Source organism: Canis lupus, chromosome 2 (genome assembly GCF_048164855.1).
Source record: "Canis lupus baileyi chromosome 2, mCanLup2.hap1, whole genome shotgun sequence".
Classification (NCBI taxonomy): Eukaryota; Metazoa; Chordata; class Mammalia; order Carnivora; family Canidae; genus Canis; species Canis lupus.
In genome coordinates, this window is record NC_132839.1 from 8,875,472 (window position 1) to 8,892,397 (window position 16,926).

Below are 16,926 nucleotides of genomic sequence, written 5' to 3' on the forward strand. Positions count from 1 at the left end.
TTTTTTTTTTAACTGCTTCTAGTCCTCTTTGGGTAAGAAATGTGGTTCTTATATAAGTTTGGACACAGAACACCATCGCTACAGTAGGTTTTAACATGGAGATGGTAAAATACAAAAATAAGGTGTTATTTTGTTTATAAAGAACCAAAATCAGATGCCTTGTGGAGCTGCAAATTCCAGAATATTATACATCTGATCTTTAGAAGAGATGGCAATGACTGAGAAGAGTTAAAGGGGCACAGTAAGAACATAACAGAATAAATTAGCGGAAAATGAACTCAGTCATACAGTATTCACTCAAGCAATAAATATTTATTGAGTGCTCTTATGAGCCAGGCATTATGCTAAACTCTGGAAACACATACGAGAAAGACAAGGTACCTGCCCTGTTTGTGCTTATGGTTACAAAGAAAAGACCGCTATTAAGGAATATATTCACAAATAAACTGGAAATTGTGAGTGGTACTACGAGTAAAACTATAGGGCGAGAGAGGAGAACAGTAGCAGCCTGGATCCAACCAAAGGTACAATAACAAGTGAAGCTTAATATAAAGAATTATTAAACTATGATAAGAGAATAACTATAGGCTATTAAAAAAATACTATATGGTATCAAGGGAAATATTCAAGCAAGGACACACTCAGAAGTAGGACCCTCTCCAGGGCTGGACATTCAGATCTCCTTGGGAAATGTAGTTGAGTCCACTGGATGGAGGGCAGCTCGCTGGTTTGAAACTGGGCCAGATGGACTGTGAGGTCACAGGGCAAACAGATCCCTTTGCATCACAGATGGGGGAGATGAACAGAAGCTGGTAGCCTGGGCCTGGGTATGTGACAGGAGTAGGATTGCCAGTGTGGCAGGAGGCCTGGGGCACAAGGTGTCCTTGTGGGGAAGACTGTCTGGAGGGTGGTGGGATGGGGAGGGCTGCTAGGAAGGAGGAGAAAGGAACACAGGGAAAGGGTGTACCAGGATGGGCAGGAGGCCTGGGGCATAAGAAGGATGTCCATGTGGAGAGGGCTACAGGAAATGATCACTAGGCCACACTGGGGCTGCAAGGTCTCCAGGGACAGCATGTTGGGACAAAACACCCCCAGGCATCCACATACCCACACTGCAGACCCCTCCTGAGCCACTGCAAGGACCAGGAGCATCCTTCCTCCTGCAATGTGCCTCCAGCGCCCTCTACTGAAAAAAGCTTAACACCAGGTGTTCTGTGAAAGGGAACTATGGAAAGTCCTTCCATCGATTCTTGTGGAGCATATATCGAGAAGTAAATTTGGAGCTGAAAATCAACAAGCTCACAACTAGCACAAAAGCAAAACGAAAGGTCAAGTATAAATTAGGAAAATGGGGAATAGAAAATGCATTCCTTCTTGAGGATATAACATTTTAGCTGAGGCCTGAGGGTTGGGAATAAAAATTAGCCAGACAGGAAGTTGGGATGAACATTCTCCATACAGAAAAAAGATCTGTGAAGTGCTCCCCAAGTTGGAAAAAAAGCTTGGCAAGTTTGAAGATCTCAGAGAAAGCCCAGTGTGGCTAAGTCAGAGGGCAAGGAGAAGGTGGGGAAGGCAACAGGTCAGGTTAAAGAGTTAGGTTGAAGGTGGGTTATATGGGGCCCTGAGTCAATGACAGGGATAGTTGGATGTTCTCCTAACTACGAAAAAAAGTCACCAAAATATCTTAGGCAAAGGAATTTCCCAAAGATCATACCACATTCTGACTGTTATGTGTAGAATAAATTGGAAGAGGACAGGAATTGAAAAAAAAAAATACCAGTTAGTTAGCTTAGTACCATAGCCTAAGCAAGAAGAGATATTTGGTCTTGACCAGGGTTGGAATAATGAAGCTCAGTGGTTAGATCGCCAGATATATTTAAAAGATAAAAACCACAGTATTTGGGAATGAATTAAATGTGGCAGAGAAAGTGCATATAAGGGTCATTCAAGGATGACTTCGAAGTTTTAGCAAAAGTAACTGGTGGAATAAGGTGTCATTTACTGAAGAGGGAATAGGTGACAAGGGCACAGGGTAAGGTGAGATCAGTAGTTCAATTTGAACTACTATGTAGTATGGAGAGAGGATTTATGGTATCATATATACTCCATCGTTATAGAATAGCACATATATAGTATTTAAGGCCACGGCAATTGATGAGATTGCTCGAGGAGAGAATCTAGTGAGATGAAAAGAGAGCCCTCAACCGAAACCCCAAGGGTGGACAGAGCAGAAGGAAAAAGGAAAGGTGGTTGAGAGGGGTAGCCAGAGAAATATAAACAAAACGTGTGTCAGGGAATCAAGATTTTTTTAAAAGTTTCAAAAAAAGGAAGGTCACCAGTGTCTCCCAGTGTTGTGCAAGGCCACGCTATGCTGAGTGTTAGGAAATAGCCATTGAATTTGGCATTACAAAGTCCTTGGACTCTTTGGTAAGAGGCATCTGGCTTATGCAAAGTGAAACAGCTCATTAGTGTGAATTGGAAAAGTGCAAACAGCATTTGTAGACCAGTCTTTTGTAAAGCTTGCCTCTGAAAGAGACAAGAGAAACGGTCGAACGTGCAGACTGAAGAGTGAGTAGCTCATTTACAGTTATTGTAATTACTTATATAATTGGGTTTGCATCTACTGTCCTTGTTTTTACTTTCCATTTGTCTCTCTATTCTGTTTCTTTCCTTCACCTTTCTCGCCTCCTTTCAATTAATTAAATAGTTTTTACAATTCCACTTAACTTGGGGGTTAGTAAGTCTTTTACCATTCTTTCTGCGATCACCAGAAATATTACAATGTGCTTGAACTTCTTAGAATTGAATGTAAATTTGTACTTATGCTCTTTGATGGGCATCGCGGCATGTAACTTAGCCATGCCCTAGGTAGTCCGCTTGTGTTACCATGTATTTTAATTCTATACAGATTGCAAGTCCTCTAAGACATTATTAACATGCTTTTATACAGCCAATATTCTTTTATATTTATCCACATATCTACCTTGTTCCGTGGGCATTCGTCTGTCCCTGCATCTTCGAGCATTTAACCGGGCAACGTCTTCCTTAAGTCAACAGAAAGCCAAAAGAACACTCTCCTTTGTGCTTTATGCTGCAGAGATTTTTCTGACATCCTTCCAGCTGTCTGGTTTAATAGCAAATTAACCCCCCCACCACCAAAGTTCCTAATTTTAATAATTATATATTCAGTCCCAATTTTCATTTGACTTGTTTTTTATAATTACCTGCATGAGCTGAAATGCTTCCACTTGTCTTTTATCTGTGAACATAGTGATCCTAGTCATGCTAAATTTCATCCCTTATCAGGATCCCCTATTGATTTGTTTCTGTTACCTGTCATTTCTGCAGTTCTGTTTCTGTTAGGACGACAAAAGCCCTAGTCCAAGGTCATCTTCTAACCAGCATGAAAATAATTGTAAGGCAATCAGTCCTTGTGAGGGCGGGCTGCTTTACCATTCAACCTAACTGCCCAGGGTCATTCTTTGGGGTTCTACCTCAGAGCCTGACTTGTCACGACCACTTCCCTGATGGGCCCTGAACTCCCTTAAGTCCTTGAGAGCTCTTTTTAGCTCCTCAGCCTTTTCAGGAGGTGACCCCAATGTGGGGCTCATCCCCTGCTGGGTTTTAGCCCCATTATACGTCACTGTCTTACGAGCCTTCTGAAGTATTTGAAGAGGCATTTATAGATACACTTCAACTTTTCTGTTTTTCTCAGTAATCGAATCTGTACTAATTAATTATCTGCCGTCACTAAAATAGCAGTTCTGATGATAGCCAAAAAAGGAAGGATGAGGGGAAACATGTTTTGTTATTGTTTTTCTGGTATGAGACACCGAAGTGTGAGTGCTCCTGAGGGTAGGGTCAAACCGAGGAATTGCTGATGGATGTGTTTCCCTTGCAAGCCATCCATCCTGAAAGTCGGGGGTCTCTAGCTCATAGGAACCACGAGAGAAACTGAACTTTGTGAAGGATAAGACTGAATGTTCAACCAGGTTCCAAACAAAAGGAAGCATTCTCTGTATGTTGTAGCAGAACAAGCCAGCCTTTGTCCGTTCTATGACTCCATGTGTGCAAGGCCCCAGGCGTGGGTGTGTGTGGGCAGCGCAGTGGGGACTGGGAGACACCAGGCTTTACAATGTAACGCTTCAAATACGTGTCTCTATTTTGGGAGTTTCTGATCCTTGACTTTGCTATGTTGGAGGAGGAGCCCAAGGGGCTGAATGACACACAACAGTGTGGGAGACTTCATTTTGAACAAAGATTAAAATTTGGAGCACGAAATAGGATTCATGAGTTTTGTTATGTGTCTCGAATCTCTTTGTAAATGAGACCTATTTCTCTTTGATTTCCTTCAACAACAGGAAAGGAAATTACGTCCCCTTCCAATGGTACCCAGATGCTGACTATTTGCTTTCAAAAGCTGCAAAGCCCTAAAACTAAACGGGGACAAGTTGAAGTAGGATGGAGTGTGGGCTTTGAAGGTCAGTCTAGCTCTACGGCCTCCAATCTTAGAATCCTTTTTTTTTTTTTTTTGGTATGACTTTTAGGAAACTAAGAGTTACCAGGAAATGGGTAGCTCTTGGTATTGGCCAAAGGATTGAGCCAAGAAGAAGAGGAAAACCAGGCTCACAGAATTCATTTCACCGGGAAGTAGGAGGAAGCAATATAGGTGATTTCTGATGGCACCTTATGGTTGTGCTTGTTACCAGAGTGCTTCCTTGCCTGCAGGTGCCCAGGTGACTCTACGGGAGACAGGATATTGGAGGTCTGGGGAGAAGTCTGGCAAGAGACTCGGGCGTGTCAATCGTTTGTGGGTAGGGTTGGCACCACATGCCATGAGATAAACTAAGGAGAACGGAGATCACAAGAGAAGAGAGCTAAGGTCAACGCCATTGGACAGAGGACAGAGCCGGTCAGAAGTCTGGTGCAGGAATGAGGACCCAGATCAGAGTGTGAACAGGAACAGACAGTGAGACGAGTCTTATGTTCCCAAAGGCCAGAAATAAACGTGCTTCAAAAAGGTAGGAGTGGTCAGTGGAGCCAAATGCTGCTATGAAGTAGTTTCCTGCTAGATGTAAGCCTCTTGGTGGGAGGACGGCCCGCCCTGGCTGTGTCTGGCCTTGTCCGCCTACATCTTTGATCCTCCTTTTTCCAGATCCAAAGGCCTATTTGTCTCTGCCATCCAGAGGGGCGACTCCCCTGAATGCATATTTCGTGCAACTTTCTCTCTTCTCCCCCTTTTTCAGGCAAACTCTTAGAACGAGTTGTCCGATGGGGTCTTTCACTTTGTTTTCTAACTCAGGCATCCGTTTCTGCTCTCCTGTGCTTGTTGGGATTGTAACCGTGCCCAGATTACCCAGGGAGGGAGGGTGGGATGAGAAGAGCAGTGGGCCGCTGACATTCCACGGGGCGTGACATCCGCCCCATAAGGCTCTTACGTGCATTAAATTAAGTGACATTTGTAAACCAACCGACACATAGTCTCAAATACTAGATGCCCTCTCCTTGACCCATTTTACCCTACCCTGTGGTCACATGCCTCATAAGCGAGTACAGATTCAAACTCAGGTCTGCTTGGCTTAAAAAAGCTGCCGGCCAACTGCCTGGAAACCACAGTCCCTGACCCGTTTCCCAGGTTCACAGCCCCAAACTGGACCTCAGCCTGCTGATCTGCTTCTGCTCCAGATATCAGCCCTCGCTGGCTGCCTACCCACCCCTCTTGTCCTCACACTGTAACCGTGTCCTCCCCTCGAGAACGCCGCAGGACCAAAGAGAGGCTAAGACAGGAACTGTTAGGTAAGGTTGGTGAAGTTCACAGGAGTGGAGCAAATAAATACCCAATGGATGGAGGGGTGCTTGTGGCATTCGGAAAGCAGGGGGTGAGCCAGGACATGCGCATGGGCAATATTAAAGGGGATCTGCAAGTTCCCACTAAGACGTTTAATGAGCTCATGTCTTAACTTTCAGAAATACCTCATCGAAACCTTCATCTGTAATTTAAGAGATGCCCAGTAGGTGGTGGGGCTTCCTCACAGATGGCTGTTCAGAGCCAACCCGTGGATAGTCTGAATCCCAAAATTCTTGTGAATGCAGAGATTGGAAAATTAATTTAGACTGGCTTTCTCCTTTCCCCAAATAGGAAAATGGGGATTAAATAGTATATAATTTACAACAGAGGATGCAGCACTTGAACCAGGGTGGCTGATAGTCACCCGAAATTCTCTGATTTTTACTAGATACCAGCCTCCAGCTCTGAGTAATTTCCCATAAGAAGACCATGCAATGGCACCAAGCAGCTGGTTCTGGGTTAGGAGGGTGTAAGTGTATGTAGGAAAAGGCTTCTGACCTAAGAAGACCACATTCTTAGGATGATATTCCTTTTTTTTTTTTAAGATTTTATTTATTCATTCATTCATTCATTCATTCATTCATTCATTCATTCATTCATGAGAGACAGAGAGGCAGAGACACAGGCAGAGAGAGAAGCAGGCTCGATGCAGGGAGCCCGACGTGGGCCTCGATCCCAGGGCCCCAGGATCACAACCTGAGCCACCCAAGCACCCCTTAGGATGATATTCTAATGGAGCTATTTATCCAGTATCAGGAAGACCCAATAAAAAAGGACACTTACAAATCACCTTTCTGATTTTCTGCCTTTTTTTCCCCTACAAAAAAATACCACCTGTGTAGGGTGTAAATTAGAAGGAAGCCAGTTTCCAAAAATGGCCTACTTCCCAGGTGACCGACCCTAGTACCTGGGACTCCCGGAGACACAGGCCAGGTCATCTGTTGCTAAAAGACATTCCTGGGAGCAATTCACATCCGTTCCATTATTGGCAAAATAATTACTGAAAAGTTCTCATAGGCCAGGGGGTAACGCTGTAAAAATAGTTTTCAAAGCCAACTCATGGAATTTCACTTTACTGTGGGAAGAGATGGAAACGAGATAAGCTAATTTCAGATGTGGGCAAGTATTTGGATGTGACAGTGGCTGAGGGGTGGGAGGGTGCTGAGGGGCTGTTCTCAAGGAATGGTCAAGAAAGCTTGTCAGAGAAGATGGTATTTAAGATAAAACAAAGAGGAGGAATGATTTCAGCAGAGGCAACAACTAGTACAAAGGCCCTGAGGAGGGAGTATTAAGCTCTTGGCAATCATTACCTCCTTAATAAGCATTAAGTAGCTCATCAGATTGCATCTTGAGACCGACTACTTGGTATATAGAAAGATCCTGAAGGAGCTCAGGCCTGGGGGAGCTTGGAGGTGGAGGAGAATGGAGGCCAGCAGTGTGACACTGGGCTGCGGGCTGCCCCGAGGTGCAAGGGAGGAGGCCTCACAAGAAAGCAGGAGAGATTTACTAAAGGGACAAACAGAGGGCACCAAATACGCACCGTAGGTGATTCAAAGTAGCTCTTAAAAAGCGCTTTTCATACAGCCTGCACATTTATTTCCATCTCATTGTTTTTCAAATGTAGTCTGGAAACCACACAGTAGAATCACCCAGGCACTTGTCACATCCCTGTGGGCATCACATCAGATTTTCCAAATCTGAATTCATGGGATGGGGATTGTCATAAACAATCAGAATATAGATTCTAATACATAGGCGCGCGCACGCACACACACACACACACACACACACACCCCATGAATATCATCCACACTAAAGTTGAGAACTGATGCTCTGTAGAATTAGCATTTTACCAATCCTTCAGCTCCTCAAATAGTACGGCCTTCTATTTCTGCTAGCACAGGCGCTGCTCTTCAGAGTAGGAAAAGGCTAAACCACCTCTGGGAGAATATGGGAGGAGTAATTCACGGCAAAAAATCCTGCAAAACATTAGGGAGTTTTAAAGAGATCTTTAATAGTTCCCTTTATAATTTGTGGGTTTTTTAAATCTATAATATAAAAAGGAGCCCTTTTCCTTTTGGGTTTGAATAAACAGAGGACCGTGGGCTTTCTTCAAGGGCAGAGTGTTATTTTTCCTACGAATGGTACAGTTTTGTGGGCAGTAATGTTCTCTTCCTAAATCTCAAGAGCATCGAGCCCTCACCTTGTCCAGTTATTGGGGACTCATAGGAAAGAACGTTCCATTAGTGAAACTGTGGGTTGGGAGGTTGTGCCTTCAACTCCTGCAGTAGACAACAATGAGGACATGGCAAATGCTTTGGGAATGGTGAAGAAAATTAGTGTGTTCCTCAATCCACTGGTATCTTTGTATTTGTCTTAGAAAACTATGGCCACAAAAGCAAGAGCAAATTTGGACTTCTTGCCCACCCACCTCCCATCTGATGTTAGGTACTGAGTTTTTTGTTGTTGTTGTTGTTGTTTTGTTTTACTAACTCTTCCACCCTCCCAACCCCAATATACCAACAAAAAGAGTGGGATTATTAGGCTGCCTCATATAGACTGATACCCTTAATGCTTGGTTTCTTTCTTTTTATCATCCAAAATTTGAAGAGAAAGCATCTAACTTCTTTCTTGCATAGATTTTTCTAGTAGGCTATCTACTGCCTACCAGTAGCAGCAGTTGTAGCAGTGGGGCCTTAAGATGTTTCAGAAGCCCGACAACCTTGGCTTAAAGACTCTTCAACCACTATTCACATCTTCAAATGCTTTAACCAAAAAGTCAGAGGCTTCATCAGGGCAGAAATTATTTGATGGCTCCATAATACTTTTTTTTTTTTCCTGAAATAGCCTCATCTCCTTATTTCAGTGAAATATCTGCTAAACCAGCAAAAGGAGAATCCGTCAATTAAAATTTGTGTATTTGTTCTTCACAAGAAATTCTTAGGGTACAAGTTTAAGAGTGGACGATTAAGGCAAATTATTCAAGAAGTACGCATGCCATTTGCATTTTTCCCTTTGGGATACATTTGTCATCATCATTTACGTGGAGGATATTTGCTTGCAGATCTGCCCTTTGCCTCAGAACTAGGATAATGTTTCCATTTAAACTGAGTCATCTTTGTCCTAAATATTGCAGAGTAGCCTGGACTGCCCAACTCCTGTTGCCTTGGGCCAGAGATGATGACAAGGCAAACTAAGCTACGGTCCCCAAATCTCTTGTTGTGTGCCATTTTGTGAGGCAGTCAGAGGTGTTGGTATATTACAAAGAATTAAGATATTAAATGAGCTGTATAAAATACTAGCCAAGAAATTTTAAAATAAAAAGCTTGCAAATGGATCACCCGCTTTGGCTCGGAAAAATGGGTTCTGAAAGCACAGAAAGAACATTTGCAACTTGACACTTTTCATCAGAAATTGAGAGAACTCAAGGTCAGTTTAATATTAATTCTCACCCAGCTCTTTCATCCAACAGATATCAAGTTGCATTTGAATCTGGTACAGAGATATGAATTTAGGTCAGCTTGGCCTTCGCAGGACAAACTTCTTGAGAAATATTCTGTATCCATCTATTTGGTCTTGAGTACTATTAAGTTATCTTAAGGTGAAAATGACCAAAACCTGCCTTTTTCATAGAACGGGGAAATTCATTTCTGGTAAGTTGAAATTGCCTTTGAATAATTTATAGGGAACAGAGAATTCATCAGATCTCACATCATCAGCAGCCATGAGATTGCCTTGTTCTGTAATGGGTGCTATGGGAACTGGAAAGCTGGAGTTGGTTAGCGTAATTTCTAACCAGAATCTCATACAGGTTAAAGGCAGACAACATTTAAGAAATGGCAAGTCTGAGTCAAAATTATGTAAAAAGGAACCTTAAAAAGAATAGCCTCCCTGTAAAGGATATTCTCTAGAACTCTTACCCCGATGCTGATATTCATTCCACCATAATTCTCAGCCAGTATGCATCATCCTCTCACTTTTCATTAGGTGGGGGAGGTGATAATAATAGGAACAACAAGATACAGTAATAAAGCCAGATAAAATGAAAACTGTTTCATACAAAGAAGTGAGAAAATACCTCCAATTCATTGCTGAGCAACTCCCTATATATTTCTACCCAAATACTAAAATTTTCTCCCATCCTATTTAAGTGAGCTCTATGCCCAACATAGGGTTTGAACTCATGACCCTGAGATCAAGAGTCTCCTGCTCTACCAACTGAGCTAGCCAAGTGCCCCCTTCCTACTCTTTTAAACCTAATGCTGAATTACACTACATTGGGTCCCATTCAAAACTTAGAAATCTATAATCTTGGAATTTCACCAATATCCCATGTACAGTTGTCTTGTTCGTTAATTTAAAATGCTCTTACTGACCATCTTTTGTGTGCAAGGGCCATAGCTAATCGTTAGTCTAAAAACCAAGTTGAATAGGACAAAGCTCCTACTCTTGCAAAGGATAGTGACTGAACTTTAACTTGGGTAAGATTTCTGCACACATAATGTGGGGGGAAAATTCCAGTTGGAAGCAACAGCCTGAGGAAAGGCTGGACAAGAATGTGCTCAGGCCCAAACAAAGAACTGTAAGTGGACCAATCTGATTGCATCATGAGGTATATGGGGAAGACGAATGGAAATTTAGATCATACAGATAGACCAAAGCCAAATACTAACAAACCTTAAATTCAGAATAGAGAGCTGTACCTTGTTTGGGGGGCAATGCAGAATCACCGAGTAATTTTGAACCCCAGAAGCATACTGACAGATAAATGGAGCTCTTCTTTAGGACTGTGGGGCAGTGTTGGGAGGTTGAGTTGTACGGTGAGTTAGAGAGCCTTGCATTACTTCAGGCAAGAGATGAGAGGGTGAATTTGGACGATGGCATGAAGAGTCAAGGAGAGAAAACCCATCTCAGAAACGTCTTAGTTATTTATCTGTGATCCGAAACTTTTTCTTGCTATCATATGCTTTTTCAACATTCCTACATCCCGTATCTCACTGGAGACACCCTCCTTTACCATGTCGTGACCGATCTCTCCAGCCTACAGATGTGGAAGTTTTTAACCTGGAGCCCAAAGACCCCTGAGAGCATAATATTAAAAGGTTCTTGGACTTGGATGGTGAAAAAAGTTACTCCTTTATTTTCGGTAACCTCTATCTGAAACTTAAAAGTTTTCCTCAATTATAAAATAGGAAACAAACCATCATAAAATTCGCTGTTGTATCAACTTTTATAGATACCTTATGTCATATATAGTTATTGCTCATATAATAAAATATAGTTTATTAATCACTATTCTAAAAGTAAGGCCTATTACCCGTTAGACCTATTATCAGATCCTATTGTTTCATGTGTTACTAAAGAAGCAGGTGCTACTATATCACAAATTTGTCTTTAATATTTTGAAGATGGTATTTCAGTATATAAATCGATTTCCTGTGTAATCCTATGTGTTTTGATTAACACATTTTAAAATGTTATTCTGAAAAAAGATACACGAGCTTTTCCAGACTGTCAAACATCAAGAAGCCTTGTAGAGATCTGGATCATGTGAGATCATGACCTGACACAATTTCCTCACCATCTTCAAGGTCTAGCTCTCTATCCTTGAGAGAAAATGTTCCATCTGTCACTCCTAAAGACAGTTTTGCCTTTGTCCCTCACCAGGAGACCAGGGAAGGAAAGATATCCTCTCGTTTGCCACTTTATTGCCACTTCCACCCTCTTTCTTCCCACCCCCACTTTTTTTTTTTACGTTTTCTATTTTATGAACTTTCTTTCACACACCATCAGAATGCCAATGCTTCCATAACCAAGCATAATCTCAATTCCATTTTGTCCCTTTTTTTCCCCCCCTTGGAGAATTCTTTCTATGCTAAATAAATACTACACTATTCCTGGATCCAGTCAGTTTGTCATTGCTGCATACCAAAAGCCAACAACTTCTAAAGGTGAATGCCAGTCTCCATAATTCGCTTCCTTAAAAGTGGGAGCAGGAGGTGAGAGGGGAATTTCCTGCTGGGAAATTAGTGCTGCAGGAGGCATCCTGACAGGACTGTAGACTATCCAGTGATGGGGGGAGAGAAGGCAGGAAGGAAATTGTTGACTGAACAATGGAAAGATGGTATTTTTTAGGGGGCAAGATGTGCACCAAACATGAATTTCATCTAGAAGTGACCCCTGACTGCTCCTGGTGAATAAGCTTGTGTGTCGGGAATCTTGGCACATATGCATAAATTGATAACCTCTATTACATAAATTTTCAAAGGGAACAGGTTTAGGCCCTACATTGAAAATGAAGGCACAATTAATACTTTCTTTGTTGACATTGTGATGAAACTAGAATAATGTTAACTGAGTTGGTTTGCAATTTACCTCATTTTCTGAAACTAAGAGATGGCATTGGTGATGGAGAGAAATAATATGCATGCCGTAGAACTCTGTGGAGATTTCAACGTGGTTTTGTTTTGTTAGGTCTTTATTTCTTTTAACATACACATCAAATGACTAATGAAAAAAATTAGCTGGAAATTGTACACAGAATTTTCGTCAAAATCCTCTCCCAGTTTTGCAAGTAAATAATGAAGTTTCAGGGGTTGTTTCTGAAAATCTGTAACTTGACATTTTCAATAATAATCAAGAAAATAGGAACGTGAAGATTGGAGCCATAGATGCAAGGATTTCTAATATCACAAAAGGTAGCCTTAGAATTCTAATGGCTTTTATAATTGGGAGTAATTGATGGGTGGAAACAAATACATACTGAGAGAAGAGGAGCCAAAACTGTGTATTTGTGTGAGACCAAAAATGTGAAGGGGGTAGAGTGGGCCATAAGCATCCAGAAAGCAAACAAAAAAGGAAAATGCAAAAATGTTCACTCTCTCACTACTGGTGAAACCATGAATTCACTAAGGATAACACCAGGGGTGCTTGACCTGAGCCCTGTGGTTAGGAAGACATGAAGGAGGAGGATAACTGTCATAGGAGAGGTTAAAATCCATGTGGCATTAAGAAATGAGTTACAAAAAAAAAAAAACAAAACAAAAAAAAAAAACAAAAAAAAAAACCTAAAAAAGTACAAGAATATGGCATTTGAAAAAAAGAAGATTGTGAGAATTAGGATGTACATGCCAGCACCGCTCCATGGTGCTATTCAAAGGGGCCATAGAAAAAAATTGTTTAAAGGACAATGTATGAAGTTGTTTATAAGTAAATTATTTGCAGTTTAAGGGTCTATCCTTCCTTTTGCAACTACATCCTTCCTAATTATCTGGTGGTAAATTGCCTTTTCTTTTTGAAATACAAATGATAGTAGTTTTTTTCTTAAACCCTCCTCCTTGGGGGAAAAAAATGTTTTAAAAGAAAATTACCGCCTCTGGAGCACAGTATGGAGGTTCCTCAAAAAGTTAAAAATAGAATTACCCTATCTTCCAGCAATTGCACTACTAGGCATTTACCCAAAGGACACAAAAATATAGATTCGAGTGGACACACGCACCCCGATGTTTCTAGCAGCATTATCAACAATAGCCAAACTATGGAGAGACCTCAAATGTCCATGACTGGCAAAGTAAGTCAGATGGAGAAAGACAAATACCATATGATTTCACTAATATGTGGAATCTAAGAAACAGAACGATAAACATATGGGAGGGGGAAAAGAGAGAGAGGGAGATAAAACATAGTGACTCTTAAAGATAGAGAACAAACGGAGGGTCAATGGAGGGAGGTGGGGGGGATGGCTAGATGGCTGATGGGGAGTAAGGGGGGCACTTGTGATAATGAGCACTGGGTGTTATATTTAAGTGATGAATCACTGAATTCTAATCCTGAAACCAATATTGCACTGTATGTTAACTAACTAGAATGTAAATAAAAATGTGAAAAAAAGGAAAAGAAGATTGAAAAGTATATCCAAGCTCCCGAACTCCTTTTCATTTTCTACTCTTAGAATGGGTAGTCTAGACCAGTGATTGCTGAACCTGTCTATTACATAAATCTTTCAGAAAAATTTAAGCACACATCCCCAGTATATGGGACTTTATTTATAAATCACATTCATATGCTGCTCTGATATTAGTAAACATACACAAAAAAAATATAAATTTAAAAGGATAAAAAATAAAACTTTCTATTTACTAAAGATTCTAAAGAACCATTATGTTATCTCTTGTCTTCAAGATATTATTGAGACCAACTCATTTAATATACCTTATTTTTTAAAAATCTTGGCTTAGCTCCTTGTGAGACAGGAATTCAAAGGCCTAGCCCAGAATCCAGTTTATTTTTTCACACATAGTTTTAGTGGCTGTCATAACTTACATACACACTTTACAAAGCTAGAGATCTAAACGCAAGAAGTGCCTTATTGGCTGCACTTCCTAAATCATGGTACTCATTTTCAATCTCATTCACCGATTATGCAAAAGTTTTTCATTTAAATTTGGCTAGTAAATGTCCGTCTTCCCTGGTGTCAGTCACTCATCCATGCAAACTATCTGGGCAGTGCTGCATTTTACTATTTTTAACAAATGGATTCAGAACATCTTATTTGGAAGGTTTTTAAATTCCAAATCCCTTCAATGTAGTGAGATGAGTTTTTATAGGCGAAACCTGCACTTTATGGCAACTAAATCATTAATGAGAGAAAAATTCCCCAAATACTTTCTTCGTAACATGAGTTTCTTTCGAAAGCAGTTCCTTTCTCATCCATTATTAAAATGTGACCTTTACCTCCAAGGGGCAAATCAAGTCTGCTTATTTTTTCAAATATCTGCTAGGGAACGCACTCCTGATAGCTACTTGTCATCACAAAAGGTCAGAAAGCTGCAAGTGAGGAGTTTGGGGTTTGTTTGTTTGTTCAGGAAAGAAAAACGATGCAGGATGAATCTGAGATTTGACGTATTCTCTTCCGGTAACATAACCAGCAAACCACTGTATTGTGCAAAATTTTCAAGATCACTGCCCCATATCGTTCTAAAGTATTATAAAGATTTTTTTTAATATAAGGTAATCTAACTTCTTAATGCCCTTACCCACATGCTAATTTAACATTGCAATAAATTGCAAGTGAACACACAGCCATGGGCATGCAGTCAACGCCTCCGAGTGTGGAACTCACACTCTGCCCTTGGGAAGTGGGAACTTTGGTGCAGCTTCCTAACTGTAACTGCCTCAAGTATAGGCTACAAGACGATATATAGCAGTGACAAGCTATCTATTACATATTCATGAAGCTTAATTTATCATTTTATTTGTAAAGTTCTAAAAATAGAAATTCTACCATTTTCTTCTTGCATCTCAGTCCCTGTGGTGTACATACCATGGATACCAAGGTCTTAATCAATGTGGATAATGTCCTTTTCAATTTTTTTTTAATTGACTGCCAAAGGCCAATAGTTTAGATGGCAAAGGTTATTAATTAACATTTTCAATAGTCTCTATGAACACGGTGGGCTATTTCATAGAGCATAGCGTCCACAAATTCTTTAATGCTTTCAAGAACAAATTAAAAGAACATAAAGCCCAGAGAATAACTATGTATAAATTAAATCTTTTCTTTTAAGGAACACTGTTGAAACAAAAACAAATTGTGAAAAAAAAATCTTTCCCTACAGATCTTTTCTAAAATATTAAACTGACCAAGATGAAAGAAAATCTATATTACAACATGGTATTAGAGCTAGACTTTCCTGCTGATCTATGAGCACATAGCCCTTGGGCTTCTGTGTCTGAGGTTTCACAAGAAGATCCTAGACACAGCCTTTCCTGCTGGTTCACTAAGAATGACAGTCTCGCTATTAAAAGATGTATTTGGTTTCTATTAATACCACCATTATCAGGATTTTGTGACCATTACTCAAAAAGCTCAACCAATTGAAATAAAGGTGCAAAAAGAAATTTAATTGAAGGTTACTAAGACATAAATGGCCTGAAGCAAACATCCAAGGCATAAAATAATGAAAATACTAGCCTTCTATATATTGTTTTAATTGATTTTTTCATGAAATTGATAGTATAAAATTTGGAGACTATAGCAAAGAGCTATAAAAGCATAAGCAAATGAGATAAGTATAATTGTGCCATAGACAATGACCAAGAAATAACAAGTTTCCAGAAATTTCAAACGCTTTTATAATTGCAAAGGTATATATTCTTACCGTGTTTATTGATTAAACAACTACTGTACCACTTATTGTAGTCCCTGTTTTAAGGACAAATTTCAAAAATACAGTTGATTCTCATTATTCTCAGGAATTCTGCTCTGTGACGTAAATACAAACATTGTAGTAGTGAGTACTGAACCATTCCTCCCAGGGGAAACAGGGTTAGTTAGGTTCCCACTCACCTCCGGTCACAGCGCTTTCATCAACCCATCAGTTAATAACCTTGTTTTATGTATGTTTCTGTTTAAATTCACCTTATTTAGTATATATGGTTATTTCTTTAACATCAAATTAGCCGCCTACAGCACTATAAGTTAGGCCTGAATGAAACTTCCCTAACACAGATGACAAGCTCTTACAAGCCCTCCACTGAGGCACATCACAGCCTTAGATGTCAAACAAGTTGACAAGAGCAAGATCACCAAAGCAGAAAGAAACAAAAGCAAAATGTAAAAATGTAAAAATACAAAATAGATGGCCCAAATAGACCAGGAAAAGGACCTGTTTATAAAATAAGAGCTGAAACAAGGAGACAGAACATTGCTTTGTTCAACCTTTGCTGAGAACACCAGACAACTCAATTCTTTACAACTTTACACATGTTCCTGAATGACCAGGAAAGTACTAGAAGTATTAATTTGGGGGCTACAAATAAATGTCAGCAAGCATGCACATTCACAAATATGGAATTTGTGAATAGTGGGAATCGGCTATTCTGTTCCTTATAAAACTTAAAAAAAACTCTATTAACAGAATAGGGAGGTGAAATACAGAAGATGATTATTTTTTCATTGTCAAGTTTTATTAAAAACGGGAGGAAAGTACTACAGTAAAAATGGCAACTATTTATAAAGAGTTTCTTCTGAGCAAATTGAACTCTGTTGAACTCATAACAAACTTTTAATTTCAACA

At 40.2% G+C, this 16,926-nt stretch overlaps 1 protein-coding gene and 1 long non-coding RNA gene across 2 annotated transcripts in view; both read left to right on the forward strand.

The window, feature by feature from the left end:
• Positions 1-16,926, forward strand: part of LOC140611915 (uncharacterized) — a 100,581-nt gene that overhangs the window by 52,167 nt on the left and 31,488 nt on the right. The window lies entirely within an intron of this gene.
• On the forward strand, positions 1,341-5,022 carry LOC140611918 (uncharacterized). Its single transcript, XR_012013231.1, has 2 exons — positions 1,341-2,568; positions 4,729-5,022. It is a non-coding gene; the product is annotated as an uncharacterized lncRNA (long non-coding RNA).